The sequence below is a fragment of the Pteropus alecto genome, unplaced genomic scaffold (genome assembly GCF_000325575.1).
Source record: "Pteropus alecto unplaced genomic scaffold, ASM32557v1 scaffold52, whole genome shotgun sequence".
Classification (NCBI taxonomy): domain Eukaryota; kingdom Metazoa; phylum Chordata; class Mammalia; order Chiroptera; family Pteropodidae; genus Pteropus; species Pteropus alecto.
Genome location: NW_006433941.1, coordinates 2,010,700 through 2,027,395, shown reverse-complemented (window position 1 = coordinate 2,027,395; position 16,696 = coordinate 2,010,700). Strand labels below are relative to the sequence as shown.

The following is a 16,696-nucleotide window of genomic DNA, read 5'->3' as shown; positions in this document are numbered from 1 at the left end:
GTGGTCTATGTGAGAGGATCAATCCTTCCACTTTGAGATAATTAACTTAAAGCATAAGTCCTGCTTTTCTAAAAGTGGACAGTAGAATTATCTCTGAAAATGATGTGTCATTTTTTGTGTTCTAATCCAGAATTATCTGGTCCACAAAGATGCAAACAATAATCCTACATTTGCACCAGTTTGCTGAAGTGAGAGATAACATAGAAATATAGGACAATGAGAAGCATTGCAGAATACTGTAATGTAGAGCAGAAACAAAAATATCTTATTATTTTAAAGAACAATTCTTTTTTTTCTTTTTTCTTTTATCTTTTTCTTTTCTTTTCTTTTTTAAACACCTACAGCACCTGCTATTCCAAGGTGGTCTCCCATCCAAGTACCACCAGGCCCAACCCTGCTTAGCTTTCATGATCAGACGAGATCAAGCACGTTCAGGGTGGCATGGCCATAGACTCTTTTTTTCTTTAATCCAGAAAAAATTGATGTTCTGGGTAATGATAATTCATAGGGTATGGTATAAATGTGGCCTTTACAATTTTTCTCATTAATATTTTTATCTGTATCGCTTTACACTCATCTTTTTTTGTAGAGGAGTGTGATAAAACATCCTTGTAGTATCTCTTTTCTAATGTCCAGAAGGTCTTAGTAAGGACCAAGGACATGGCCATCTAGTGACTCATTTATAAAGAAATGGTCATCAGCATGGAGCTCAGCTGGTTTCGACATTGAACAATGAGGATTATGGATTCGAGCCTCCAGGATGAGCTTTATTCTGTTCTCAGACAAAGGCTTAGGCCTTTATCTCAAATTTATGACTCCAAATGACCTTGCCAGGGTTTGGAGGACTCAGACTAACTTACTCTTCTCTTGGAAGACCAACAGCACCTCTTAACTATGTGTTACTTCTTCAAGGCAGACACAGAAGATTAGAGTGGAAGAGTGTCTAGAAAAAGGAGCCCAGAAGGCCTGCAGTGGGCAATCCAAACCCAAAGTATCAGATCTGCTGGCCTTGTTCTCTGGACTAACAAAACTACAAAGACTATAATTTCTGCCTTTAAATTCCCTAGACCTTTTAAAATTTCAGCCAAGTATTTAACTACCCTGTTGTAAAATCTGATGTTAAACCACCACCAAAAAGTTTGAATTATACAAGTTTCCATAAAAGCATTTTTCTCACCAAACATTCATTTTATTATCCTTTTTATGAGAGGACTGAAACAGTCAGATCTCTGGTCCTGCTTGCCATTTGGCTGGAACAGCTAGCAATCCAGGTCAAGGTTTATGCTGACAATTGAACACTCACGCGTCTTAAAAAGGTCTTTTCTCAGAGTTTACCTTAGGGAAATATGCCTTTTGAAGACTAGGGTTAATATTTGATTTAGGGATGACTGATTGATGATATCACATTATTGTACCAAAATGCATTCATTGGGTATGATAAGAAAGCCAAGTGTGTAGTGATGTGAATACAGACTTAGGTCAGAACATGGGGATGGCGAGTGTGTGCAGAAGTAAATCCTGGAAGGGAATCTATTTGTGGCTATACATAAGTAGATACATTTTCTTCAACTCCTATCTCCAACCTAGTGAAGAAGCAAATGAATAAACCTAGAGTGCCAACTATATGCCAACACCAGGCACTAGCTGTCACATGCGTTTTCTCACTTATGGTATATGAACCTGGAGTGATGGTTTATAGCTTTCTCCCATCTGGTGGCTTTGGCTGGCATATTATTACTTACAGTAGAGCTGGCAAAGAGAAACAAGCCTTCTTTATCTATCGTTTCATAAAATCTTATGACAACTATCTACTACAAGTGTCCATAGAGTGCTTAATGAAAATAAAAAATAAATGCTACATGCAGTTATTTTAAGCAAGGAATGTTAAATCAGATTTTCCAAGAATCAGCTCTAAGGATTTTGACTTTCAATTTAAGGATATTACAGCTGCATCTGAACTTTCCTTTTAAAAGCTTCTTTTTTCCTTTTTTTTTTTTTTTCATTTGGGTTTTACTAACAGGTACTTTTGTTTTTTGATGGATGAATATATATTTACAAAGATGCAAAATCAATAATAATGCAAAAGATTTCTGAGAATCCAAAAGACAAAATGAAAAATTGGAAGTTTTTACTACCTTCTGAAACACTTTAAAATAAATGAATATTTGAAAAATTAAATTTAGGTCAACAAGATGTCATATTATCTGATCAATGAGTAAAAAATCCATAGTAAAAATACTCATGAAGACATTTGTAAATTCAAATGAAAGAAAGATATTACTCATGACAGACATTTATCTTTACACCAATTAAAGCAATGAAAACAATGTAAAGCTCTGAATAGTAGAATTATTAATGAAAAATAGTAAAATGTGTTTTATTTGCACAATTCCAGACACTGAAAGTTTTTAAATGCAAAGGATTGAGTTCATTTCTTCTGTTGTAAAATGACCTAGGTTTATTCTTTCTTTCTACAAATATTTGACTGCCTATATGAACTAGGAATTTTCTAAGTATCAGGGATACAGAATCAGATACAATCTTGATACTAAGCAATAATCACACAAATAAACAAGAACAAAAATCACAGCCATGAGCAATCTGCAAGAGAGGTGCAGATGTTGTAAGGCCTTGAAGAGGAGAATGGGCCACATCAGGAGGATCAGAGAAGACCATATGAAAAAGCATGTCTTCTTCCGTATGGGCTGCTACAACAGAATATCAGGGAGTAGGTGGTTTATAAACAACAGAAATTTATTTCTCATAGTTCTGAAAGCTGGGAAACCCAAGGTCAAGGTGCTAAAGATTCTGCTTCTTGTGAAAGCCTGCTTTCACAGGATGGTCCTTTTCTTGCTATGTCCTCACACGGTGGAAGAGGCAAGAGAGTCTTCCAGGGTCTCTTTTATAAGGACATTAATCTCGTTCATGAGGGCTCTGCTCTCAAGACCTAATCACTTCCCAAAGGCCTCACTTCCAAATACTTTCACATTAGGTGTTAGCATTTTACACATGAATTTTGTGGGGTTACAAACATTTGGCCTAAAGCAAAGTGGCACTTACATAGAGCTCTCAAGGAAGAGAAGTTACTAGGGAAAAAGTTCAGGGGAGAAGTATGAAGAGGTCCAGGCAGAGGGATTGGCATGTACACATCCTAAGTTTTGAAGGGACATGTTATGTTTGTGCAACTAAAATAAGATATTGTAGCTGGATTGCAAAGGTAGAGTGGAAATAAGTATTGATCAAGATATGGGAAGAAAGAGTTTAGTCAAGTAATGTTTCATGGACTGCATTAAGACTTTTGCCTTTATCTAAAGTCTAGGAGAACTTTAAATGTTTAGAGAGGTTAAATGAGAAAACATTTCCAGTTATAAAGATAATTTTAAATTTCCCCCAGTATAAAGCAGCGTAGGACTTAACCGTACACTGTTTATTAATTCTGCTCTAAGTTTTATAATTTCAGTTGGTAAGATAGAGAAAGGAAAATTATTTAAAAGTACGTTGCATAAGCTATGAGTCATTCTTCCCCAAATGGACAAAGCATTACAGCTTCTATTTCATAGATTTCTAATTTGGAATGATCCCAATCCTTTTCAGTATATTTGGTACTGGATTTCAGTAGACAAACCTGCATAGTTTTATAAGTTTGACTCAGATAGTCAAGAGCCTGAATCAAAATCTAGAAATCAAAATCTAGAAAGAGGGAGAGAGAGAGAGAGAGAGAGAGAGAGAGAGAGAGAGAGAGAGGAGGAAGAGAGAGGTAGAGACAGGAGGAAAATTTCTGGCAATCTAAGCAAATCTTTACTGTGTCAGTAATTCATGAAAGAGAATAAGGACACAACTTTTTCATAAAAGCCTGATAGGCTAAAGGTACTCACAAATAAGGGAGAGGGGATGAAAAAGCAATTAAATATAAGAAATATGAGTTATATTTAGAAAGAGATTGACATCTGCTGATGACTTGAATCAAATAGAAAACAAGATGACTAAATTTTAAAGACAATTGTATTGGTAAAAAAGCCCATGACTTTAAGCAAACCTTTGGATCTCCACTATCTAAGAGCATGAAGTGGTCCCCAAGGAAGTTGTATGTTCTGATGTCTTATTCTGGGCATGTTTTGAAACGTTCTGCTGCCCTATTTAGGACTGGCCAAGATAGAAAATGGAAAAGAGAGAACCTTTGTGAAGAGGGTGGCTCTAAGGGCTCAAAGGGTTTCAAGCCAGTAGAAAGGTCAGTACCAAAACCAGAAACAGCTTATAATCCTAGGGGAAAAGATTCCACAATGCTTCCCTAGAGGATATCACTATTGTCACAGACTGATGGTTGCCCTTTTTCTCCCATTCTCCTGTTTCACTATTTTATGTTGAATATCTGGAGACAGATAATTTATCTTCTTATTTCACAAGACCCTAGACCAAGAGGAATCACATCAGTCCTGCTAGAGAAATTGTGGATGTCACTTAGAGATGCCAAACAATGAGCTGGATGCAGTGAATTTTGTTTCCTTTGAGGAGAGGTTGTGTTCTGTTTATAAAAGACTATATGGGGAAAGAAGAGCAGAGGATAGTAGGTATTAGCATGGTCCACTAAATATTTCTGTTTTTTCTTCCAGGTATATGGTAGGATGCAATTCCCTGCTGGCTTTAAGTTGAGTTTGGCTATATAGCTTGCTTTGGCCAATAAAACACCAGCAGATGTGATGTGATGTCTCTTGGGTATACAGCTGGAATGAAATTGCTGGGTCATATGGAAACTCTATCTATATTTAACCATTCGAAAACTGCTAGCCCCTTTTCCAAAGCAGCTGCACCATTTTACATTCCCACCAGCAACATATAAGAGTTTTTAATTTCTACATATCCTCGCTAACACTTGTTATTATTTTTTCAATTACAATCAGGCTAGTGAATATATTGTTGTGGTTTTGATTTGCATTTCTCTGATGACTAATGATGTTGAACATCTTTAAATGGGCTCATTGGACATTTGTATATCATTTTTGGAGAAATAGCTATTCAAATCCTTTCCTATTTTTAATTGGGTTGTCTTATTATTGAGTTGTGGGAGTTCTCTTTATACAGGCATACCTCAGAGATACTGTGGGTTCGGTTCCAGACCACTGCATAAAGTGAGCATCACATAAAGTGAGTCATAATCTTTTTGCTGGTGCAAGGCCTTGCCTTCGATATGTAAAAAATGCAACATCTATGAAGTACAATAAAGTGAAGAGCAATAATTTGAGGTATGCCTAAATATTCTAGATACAAGTCCCTTAACACAGCGGTCCTCCACCTTTTTGGCACCAGAGACCGGTGCTCCTATGAGAATCTAAAGCCTGATGATCTGTGGTGGAGCTGAGGCAGTGATGCGAGCACTGGAGAGTGGCTGCAAATACAGATGAAGCTTGCCCACTGCTTACCTCCGGAACTGGTTCGTGAACTGGTCTGTGGCCCAGGGTTAGGGAAATTTGCTTAACACATATATAATTCCCATTCTGCTGAGTGTCTTTCCACTTTCTTGGTGATGTCCTTTGAAACACAAAAGTGTTACATTTTGATGATGTTCAATTTATCTACTTTTTGTTGTTGCTGTGCTTTTGGTTTTTTATCTTAAAAACCATTGCTTAATCTAAGATCACAAAGTCTTAGATATGTTTCTTCTAAGAGTTTTATAGTTTTAGCTCTTATATAGAGGTCTTTGGTCAAATTTAAATAGATTTTTATACATGTATAAGGTAAAGGTACAACTTTATACTTTTGCATGTGGATATCTAGTTGTCCCAGTAGCACTGGTTGAAGAAACTCCACTTTCCACATTGAATTACGTTGGCACTCTTATAAAATCAATTGACCATAAGTGTGAGGGTTAGTTTCTGGATTCTCCTTTAATCTATGTCTTTACATTAATACCACATTGTTTTGATTACTATAGCTTTTTAGTAAGTTTTAAACTTGGTAACTGTGAGTATTCCAGCTTGGTTCTCTTTTTTTGTTTCATTGTTTTATTTTGTTTTGTTTTGTTTTTAATGTGGTTTGGCTATTATAGGTTCCTTGAATTTCCAGATGAATTTTAGGACAAGATCATCAGTTTTTACAGCAAAGTTAGCTGGGATTTTGATAGTGTTTACATTGAACATGTAGATCAATTTGGGAAGTGTTGTCATCTTAACAATATTAAGTCTCTGACCTATAAACATGGGTTGTCTATTTATTTAGGTCTTTAGTTCTTACTAATAATGTTTTATAATTTTCAAAATAATTTTTGCACTTCATTTGTTAAATTTATTTCTAAGTATTTTATTCTTTTTGATGCTTTTGTAAATTAAATTTCTTAATTTCATTTCAATTTTTTCATTGCTACTATGTAGAATTTTTTAATATATTAATCTTGTATCCCGCCACCTTGATAAATTCATTTATTAATTCTAATAATTTGTTAGTGAATTCCTTAGAGCTTTCTATATACAAGATCATTTCATCTGCAAATAGAGAAAATTTTAATTTCTTCTTTCCAATCTGAATGCCTTATATTTCCTTTTCTTGCCTAATTGCCCTGGTTAGCATATCCAGTACAATGTTAAATAGAAATGATGAAAGTAAACATTCTTGTCCTTTTTTGTTCTTAAGAGAAAGTGTCCAGTCTTTCACCATTAAAAGTGATATTACCTGTGGGCTTTTCGGATATTCTCTTTATCAGGGAAGACATTACTTTCTATTCCTGCTTAGTATTTTTATCATGAAGGAGTATTACGTCAAATGTTTTTTCTGTGTCTATTGAGATGTGTTGTAAAGATTTTAATTCAATGTTTGTCTTGCCACTGGATTTCTCTGACATCCAGTTTGAGAGATTTTTTTTAAATAACATGATGACATCAATTCAGATTTAGGCATGCTACTGATAGGTGAAGATTTGAGGGTGAAAGAAAATTACAACAACAAAATTTGCATATGGCATAGTATGAAAAATATGCACAAAGTAGCTGGAGAATCAGAAACAGTGGTGTTTTAAAGAATAGTACATTACAACTAGAAATGCCAGGATAGCTCAATAAAGAAAATATGCTAGTATTACCTTTATTTTTACTTATATAATTCAAAAGAGAAAGGCCTAAATACTCATGATCATCTATTGATAATAGAAAGGCATTTGGGAAAATTTGTATTAGTAATATTTAAATACATTGCAGTGCTGAAACCATCCTGGCCCCTGCCCACTAATGCCTGTGGCATCCCAAGGTAATTTACTTAGCAATGAAACACTAGAAAAATTCTTATTAAAATCTGGGTGCTCGTTATTTTCACTATGATAGCCATTATTCAATATTGTTCTAAAAACCTCAACAGATGCAATTGCACATGAAAACAAAACTTGTAAATATTGAAAAAGAAGACAAAATTATTACTTTACATGATTTTGTCTATCCGGGTAATCCAAGGGCCAACTGGGAAACTGCTAGAGTAAGATTTCCTCTTAAAAGGCAAAACATCAATACTTCTCCTATATGTTAGCCATATAAAAAAGGAGTATACAATGGGTAAATGCATTTTTTAATGGGTAACATGGAAACCAAAATAATATTCTGGGAAAGATGGAGACACAAGCTAAGTAGCACAAAACCTTAATCAACACTGCAACAAGGAGGTGTGTCAATAACATGCCTCAAACTTTGAGAAATTCCCCATAAAACACAGTGCAGATAAGATCAGAGTTAATGAATTCATGAAAGCTAAGGAATAATTCTTCTTTGTGAGAAAGAAGTATAGTACCTTGGGAAATAACTAGAGAAAATCCTGGCATGAGGCCACTAACACCTTCTAATTTGGAGGTGCTAGTCCTGGCAGCAAGTGGGAGAGTGGGGATAACACTGTCTAGAGACCCCCTTCCCTCTGCAGATCAATACATTTGGAGACAGCTGCACCACAGACCTGAGAGCAAAGGTTATGGGGCCACATGTCAACTGCGGGACTCTCCCCAAGTCACCCATGCTTCCTTGAACATTTGACACTTTCTCCAAAACAGAGGCTTTGGTTCTCAATAGACAGAATTCATAAGAAAAAGGATGTTTATTTGACAACATGAAATATAACCATAAACAAAATGAAAACAAATGACATATTAAATATATTTGCAACACAATTCGATATAGAACTAATTTTGTTAATATTAATATGCATTGATACAGATGAATGAAAAGATCATCACTATATATGTACATATAAATAGTAAACACACACCCACCAAAATATGAAAGAACCAATATGTGAAATGACTCTCCCCTTCATTAGTAATCAAAGATATTTAAGTTTAAACATTGAGAATTTATGTAGCTTATTTGACACAAAATTTAAATATTATAATACTTTAAAGAATACATATATGGCTGGTAGGATGAGAATTGTAACAACTTATCTGGAGGGCAGTTTTACAAATACTTAAAAAATATTTAAAATGTCCTCACCCTGACCCAGTAATTCCGCTACAGGAAATTTAACCATCATGACATAACACAAATTGGCTGGCAGGAATGTTCACTGTAGTATGGTTTAAACAGTGCAAATTTAGAAACCACTTACATTCCCAACAGAATGAACTGATTTAAAAGGTTAGAGAACTCCCATACAAATACAAGGAAGCCACCAAATATGGCAGATGAATATTTGATGTTAAAGAAGAGCTTCAAAATAAATTTAAAATTCATCTTAAAACATTGTTTTATAAACAGAGAAATGTATGAAGGTCCAGCAATGCTAAAATAGTTTTTCTCTTCATGATGCATTTTTATTTTTTTTGTTTTTAAGAACAAAGGGAATAAAAGGTTATAAATGATAAAGTAGACTAAATGCCATTTAGGAAAAGGTGGGCCAGGTAAAAAAGAAAACAGCTATTTTTGCGGGGCCAATCCCAAGGATCTACTATAATCTTCCCTAGTCAAAGAACAAGTGTCAGTCTCCAGACCTCACCAAGGGAGGGATTTGTTTGGTTTGCACTTCATTCACTATGTCACGAGAACTACTTATTCTCTTTCTGAGTGGCTCTTCAAGCTCAAACTCAAAAATAGGAAAGGCAGTCTGTTGGATAATGCCCTGCTTGCTCAAATGCTTAGTGACTTGAGTCTGTTGCTTTTTACTGTGGTGCCTTTTGTTTGGACTGCAATCAAATTAATCCTGAACAATGATTCTACCCAAACAAAATGAGAAGGTGCCAGCTCTAAATGAGGAGAGGCTTCCTGAGTGATAGACATCTCATTGTCTATCTCTTCGAGGTGGCCAGGACATCTGCAAAGGGCAAGGGAGAGAGGGCAGAGGAGGAAGAGCTTTAGGAATGCTGGAGGGACAGCCTGGGATAAAATGTGAAGCCTACAGTTCTTGTAGATTCGGGTGTCGATGCCAGCCAAGTCTAACCATTTTGAGCAATGGAATTACCGTATCTTTATAGATAGAAGCATGTGCAGTGTTGGTTACAGATCTCATTATGTAAAAAAGAACATAGCACAAGTTCTTAATACCAATAAAACTTCCCTCAGTTTTATAACACAAAACATTTCACTTGTGTTATCTTAAATTTTCACAATAATTTGGTTGGATATAAAAGAATTATTTTTCCTCTTCAGATATAGAAACTGAAGCTCAAACATGCAAATAATTTGCTTAAGGTTATACAATACTTCTCAATGTTAGAACAAAGTTTTCTAAAATGCCAGAATAAGGCTATTTCCACTTGTGGTCTTGAACTCCTCATTAACAGTGAAAGGGAAGTTGTATGAAGAATTGAATGTTAGAGGAAAGGAATGGAAGCAAAAAGAGAAATGAGAGGAAAATAAGATGTTGCGTTCCATTTGGGGTGGAATAAATTTGCAGTGTCAGCATCGTGTTACTTTACTCTCATGTTTTTCAACAAATATGTATTGATCACCTATTACATGTCAGAATTGGGTGGAGGGTTCAACATGTATGCATATGAGTATGTCTGGAAAACAGAGTGGCTTTGAAAAATGATCTCAAAACATTACATTTTAATAATATAAAATGATAGTTCTTTCATATTATTGCTGACTAAGGCATTCTTCCTAATCCAGAAGTACTTTCAAAATGTTAAATATCTTATTTCTAAATATAAATTAAAAACCGCTACTGACTGGAGACATTTCTATTGAAAGAGATTTTCACCTTGTATTATGAATTATAAAGAAGTGTAGATATAGAGTGTAGGTACACTAAGGTATCAAGCATGACTTATTGGTGAATCAAGACTTATAAGTGTTTATATGACAGTATTTTTATAAAGCCAAAAATGATATCCACAAGCAGAGATTCCTAGCAATCTCTCATAGTTTCTACTCTCATGCAAAGTGATTTTCATACCAAATGCCTGCATCATGATTTATAATAGCAATTGTCATAATCACTTTTTTCACATGGACTTACATTAAATTCTGATGACACCATTCTTAAAGCATTTAGTATATCGATCCATAAAAGGTAAATTATTTTTTACTTAGATGAGTATGTAGCATGAAGATAGATAACTAGTCAATGGAAAACTAAATATTAAATAATTTTTTAATTGCAAAAGCAATAAATGTTGATTATAGACAAAGTTAGAATATGTAGGGTTAAAAAAAGCATTAAAATTACCTGTGTTCCTATTACTCAGAAAAACCACTGTTAGTATTTTTATCTTTCTGCATTATGTAGTCGTCCTTTGGTATTTGTAGGAGAAGATTGGTTATAGGACCCCCCTCCCATCGCCAAATCCTTGGATACTCAAGTCTCTTAAATGGTTATATTTGCACATAATCTACACACATCCTCTTCTATACTCTAAATCATCTCTAGATTTCTTGTAATACCTAATGAAATATAAATGCTAGGTAAATAGTTATTATACAATATTGTTTTGGGGAATATTGACAAGAAAAGAGTCTATACTTGTGCAGTACAGACACTGCCACCATAAGCCTAACTGCATAGTACATAGCAGCAACATAACATTTTTTTCTTAATATTTTTTAGAAAAAGTATATTTCACATCTTCATCAGCAGTATATATGAGAGTTTACTCAAACTTCAGCCTACATAAACTTCTCAAATCTTTGCCAATCTAATAGGCTAGAATGATTTCATTCATATTCAAATTCTGATTTCTCTGATAATTGGCAAATGGACTGTTTATATCCTGTATATAATTATTACTGTAGCCTCTTTTTACATTGGTATGAATGAGCTCCTTACATAGTAGATATAAATCCCTTGTCCTGTGTAGCAAATGCTTTTGCAAGTTGACATTTACTTTTTAATATCTTGAGCTTTTCTCCCCTTGATGATCAGTTCTTGTTTCAGAGAAGTCATGGCTTCTTGCACTTTGAAATCTAAAATATATCCTCTTCATAAGCATACTGTCATTCCAAATGTCATTTCATTCCTTTCTATGATGGTCCTGTCCCTTTCCCTCATTTTTGTACAAAGTGTCATCTGTGCTCTGTTGATCAGTCAGGATGTGTAACTTGTGTTTGGCCCCGTGATCCTCCTTCCTTCCACTTGTACAATGATTGAATCTACTTTTCAAAGCCACAGGTAGAAGGTCAGGTTGTTGTGTACAGCTTCATATCCAATTGCCAGTTTCTAACATGATCTATTATATCTCTGCACTTGATATACTAGGAGGTATATACATCTTTAGGAGGACATGTCTTCCTCTTTATTGCTTGGTCCTCTTGTTTTCTGATTGCATATAGGTCAAACCTAGCAGTACCAGTAGGCATCACAACCACGGCCATTGCTTTTTTCCTCTCCGTGACCTGCAATTCTTCTCTTTGCATAGGGAAATACCTATTTTGATACCCCTGTTTATTTCTCAAATGCTTCATGGTATTATTAATCTCAGTCTCGATATAGAAATGTGTCAGGGTAGAGGGTGGTAGTGGCAAGTCAGAGGAGAGGTAAGAGAGGCTGAAACAACCATATTTTGAGAGCCCTAGGGAGCAGCACCAAAAGGACAGAGGAGGCTATCTGGTCAATGTTCTTGTTAATATTCACTTGTCACCTGTTCTCTGACTCAAGGAACCTTTGACCATTTTCCATGACTTCTTATTTTTATGATATGAAGCTCAACCATGAGCTGAAGATTGATTGGGACTTTTCTTAATCTACATCTTTCCATTCTATAATTAACATCAATTCTTTAAAACTTCAGGCATCCTCAGTGGAGAATTCAATGTTCCTCATAGGTATTTTTTAGAAAAAGTAGGGAATAACTGATGTGCAACAATTGCTAACATACATTTTGGATCCACAAATAGGCCCTGGACCTTTTCTCACACTCCTTGTATATTGGTTCACCTTTGTAAAAGATACTCATTGCAAGAAGTAGATATTGGATCATGCTTCTTGTGAGCCATGTAGAGCAAAAGGAAGGCAGAGAGAAGTGGTGCATGTGCCACATCCTTTGAAAGGGTTTTTATTTAAGAGATATTATATAACAAATGGCCAAGAATAATTTCTTTACCACACGTGATTTCTGTGGATCACAAGTTTAGGAGCAGCTTGGATGAGTAGTTTTGGCTTGGGGTCTCTCTTGAAATTTCAGTTCAATGTCAGCTGGGGCTTGACTGGGACTGGAGAATCTTTTTCTGAAGTAATTTATTCACATGCCTGGCAATTTGGTAAGAGATATTGGTGGGAGGCTCCTAGCTCCTCTCCATTTGGGCTTTCCCACAGAACTGCTTGAGTGTCCTCCCAACAAAGCATTGATTTCAGAGCAAAGGGAAGAAATTGTAATGCCCATAATGATCTATGCTCAGAACCTCCTCCATACTCTCTTGGTCACACACAATTAGCCCTAATTCAATGTAGGAGGAGATAACACAAGAATGTGAATACCAGGAAGTGAAGATTCCTGGAGATGAACTTAGAGGCTTCTACAAAACATGCCAGTTCCTCCATATCATTTCTTTTTATTGTCACCTAACTTGTGGTGATATATGAAGAAAATAAAACACAAATGCTCTAAGTGACAGGTCAAGGCTTTAAACTTAGGACCATCTGCACCAGAGTACATCCTCTGTCCACTACACAGTGAGCTTCAGGGCAGGTGGCTGTGTTTACATTCACTGGGACTTTGGAGGAAAAGTATGAGGCAGCAGGCATCCCAGTGTAGCCTGGCTTTCAAGGGTTAGTAAATGCCTGAATAAGATTTGCTACCAAGACTAGTCGAGTTCCTTTGTGAACTTGGAACGAGCTGGATGTTGTATATGCAGAAAGGGTGATTTGGAGTAGAGCTGAAAAGAGCAAATACGCTTGAACAAAGGCCAGAGTGTTCCACTTTGGCCAGTCAGTGGTCACTTTACAAGGTTATAGGGCCTATGGTTATGAGAGTATAGGAGGGTGTGTGATAGTGATGAGAAAGATAGTATTAATCAAATTGCATGTAAGACTGGAGTGGGGCTAGGGTAGGTATGTTACCTGAATCCAAGTATGTCGACCTACCTGGTAATGATTAAAAGTCTAGTTCCAATGCTGTCCAGGGCATGTGACAGCACACAATGATTGTGCCTCAAAGGGCCCCCTCCAATGCAAAGCTCTTTGCATTAAACAACCTTGACTCAGATGCCTTACCTCTCTACCACATATGTATTCTTCTGGGAAAAAAACTCAGATCCTCTCTTCTAATGTTTCTCATTTGGAGAGCTAAGTGAATTTTAATTGTGATTTGTTTGATGATTATCTGTTTGGGAAAAACAGCACAAGCCCTGGAAATTTCCTGTGGAACATATCTACTGAAAACAACTGAACTGGTGGAGAAAGTGATCTCTCAGAGCTAATGGTGCATTTGAGGTTCTGTTACCTACTTTTAGCTTTAGAGAAAATATTCTTTAAATGGAAACAGGTTGAGAAGGCAAATGGCAAATCTGCAGCTCTTGAGCTCTTCTTTCCCATTAACCAAGGCTAAAAGGCAGGCCTGGAAATCCTTTTTTCAAGAGCTGCCAATGACACAATCTCATTTTAATGTACTACAAGTCCTTACGAGCACATGCTTGATTTCATTTTTTCATCTGAATTTCTGATGTAAAGGAACCCAGTGCAACTTTTAACTTGGCCAACGGCTGAAAACCAGGCTGCTGGACTCTGAAGTACACCATCAGTGGAATGTATTCTTTTCATCTTTGTTCTCTAAATCTACTTTTTATTTGCCTGAATAAAGGAAATAGAGTCCCTTTAATGTTGTGTGGATAAAAGCCACAAGAAAGAGATAAAGCATGGAGCATGTACTGGGCCCTTAGGGGTAGACAGAGCAAGGAGCTTTGGACGGCTCTTTTCACCAAAGAAAGGCACTTTGCTAGTTTAGACAATTATAGACAAGACAACTGTGGTTTAATTTGCATTAATTGAGGACTATCCCATTGTGTAGAAGGAGATTTCGGCAATGACAAATTAAGACCGATGCGCATCTATAACCCACAGTTGAACAGATGATTATTATTACATTGATGGGAAAACAAATAGCTTAAACATTATTTTAAAGCTATTTGCTTTGGGCTCTAGATATTAACCAGAATTACCAAGCATGGCTGAAAGCAGAGTGTTTGCCTGTCTTCCTACTTTCTCCAAATTCTTTATCAAAGGCCAATAATGTAGTGCCCTTGGCATGATGCACTATGAGCTCTGCATATATGTTCTTCTTCAGCTATTGGCTTGGTGTTCATTTCGAGGGCTTGAATGTGGGTATTCCCACTGTGTCCTCTATTTTTGACTGTACTCCATTATTTCTACTTAATTCTTTTAAAACCATCAAAAGGCATAATTCATCTTTTTTTGTTTTTATTTTTAGGAATGTGTTTCTTCCCACATTACATCAGCTATAAGCACAATGAGAATTTCATTAAGGTGGAAAAAATCCTCTCTTTACATCCTTTAAGTTCCAAAATTGAGTTGAGTGAAATGAGATCATTTCCCATGGGGAAAAATCAGCAAGTGTTCACATTTTTTCTCAGCACCTTACTTTATCATGAACCTTTCAACATCTACCCATTGCATAGATGGGCAAATAGGGAGCTGTGAGCTCAGCAGTGTAAGATAGCCCAAAGGGATGTTCCTAGTAATAAAAGCCAGGCAAATTTTCTAACTCTCTATTAATGAGCTTCAAGCCCAAGTCTAATGGAAAACCAAGCCCCAATAACTTTTACCTTTCACTCAAATTAAAGTGAAGCTATTTTGACATTTGTATAGCCCCAGAGAGATCTTGTGCTCTGTGAGCTGAGCTTTAAAGTATTATTAGACATGCTTCATTGGGTCTTAAGGTTTGAGCAGCATTTTTCCAAAATGCAGAACATTCAACACATTTCTCTGAAAATCACCCTTACAAACTCCAGGCTGCTCTGTGAAAGCACCTCTGCCTCGCTTTCTCTCAAGCCTTATTCACATGCTCAAGTAAATGAGCCCTGCCAAAGGGCTCAGACCAGAAACAAAAGTCAAGGGGGAGGTCCCTGTAGATGCCATATCATTCCCACATTTCCATATTTCCAGCTTTGGGGTTCTGTGTTCAGAGCATGAACTCTTTCAAATGTGCTGCTCCCGTCGGTACGCCTTTTTAGGCGGTGAGATTTGTTGCTGGATAATTCTAAACGACCATCGCCTACTAACAAAGCCATCCTATTTAGACGTGGGCAGATGAGGTAGAAAATGGAAGGTTCAGGCGGATTTCATGAGGTCTAATAAATCTTCAGTAAATTACAGCTCATCCCCCGAGTCTCCTCTTGTGTGCTCTTTGTCTTGCTAATGCATATTATGCCCTGCCTGGCTTCACACTTTCAGGCATCTCAGAGGTGAGGCCTGTACAAAGCTACAGATGCGGAAAGGAAAGGAGACCTTTGCCCCAAATGTTACCCATTAACATTGGCGTGGCCCACAGAAGGATTTTCCTACGGTTCTTCAGTCTCAAAAGAGCGCTCAACTCGCAACTTGGGAGCTTAAAATAATAAGAAGAGAAATCGGAAAGAAATAGAGGCCACTGTATCTCTCTTTTTAAAAACTGCATTTTCAGTTCATTGGTTTAAAATATCCAGAGAGAGAGAGAAAGGGGCATGGCTTTTTTAGTTATAAGAACAATACAGTTATAGTATTTAAAAATTGTAGTACAGAATGATGAGAAGTGAAAAGTTAATTATCTTCTCTACTTTCATTTTGATAACTAATGTTAAACTTCTCATACAAGCTTTAAGAACTTTTCTAAGCATGTACAAGCTTATGATTATCTTTAAAAAAAGAATGTACACAAATGGTTTTACACTTTCTTGCAGGTTGCTTTATCCAAGACAAATAGCAAACTGGGAAAATATATGTAATAAGAATTAATTTTCTTAATGCACAGAATACTCTTATACTTCAATAAGAAAATGAATAATTACCTTGTGGGAAAATGGGCAAGATATATATAACAGCAGCTTACAGGGGAATAAAAAGTGGTTAGTGAAATGGTACCCACTCAGTGGTTATCGCTTTTCAGATTAGCACAAATTTATAAGCTTACTAAAACCCAGTGTTATCAAAGATGCAAAGAAGCAGACATGTTCTCATAATTCTGGGAGCATTACATATTTTTGCACAGCAGTGTGACTACTTCTCAAATGAAAAATACATATATCCTTTGACTCAATAACTTCACTATTGGGGGTTTATCTTGTTGATAAAAGTTTGTACACTC

At 36.1% G+C, this 16,696-nt stretch overlaps 1 pseudogene; it reads right to left on the bottom strand.

Moving 5' to 3' along the window:
- Nucleotides 1–335: 335 nt before the first annotated feature.
- LOC112477083 lies at nt 336–453 on the bottom strand (annotated as a pseudogene).
- Between the last annotated feature and the right edge of the window lie 16,243 nt (nt 454–16,696).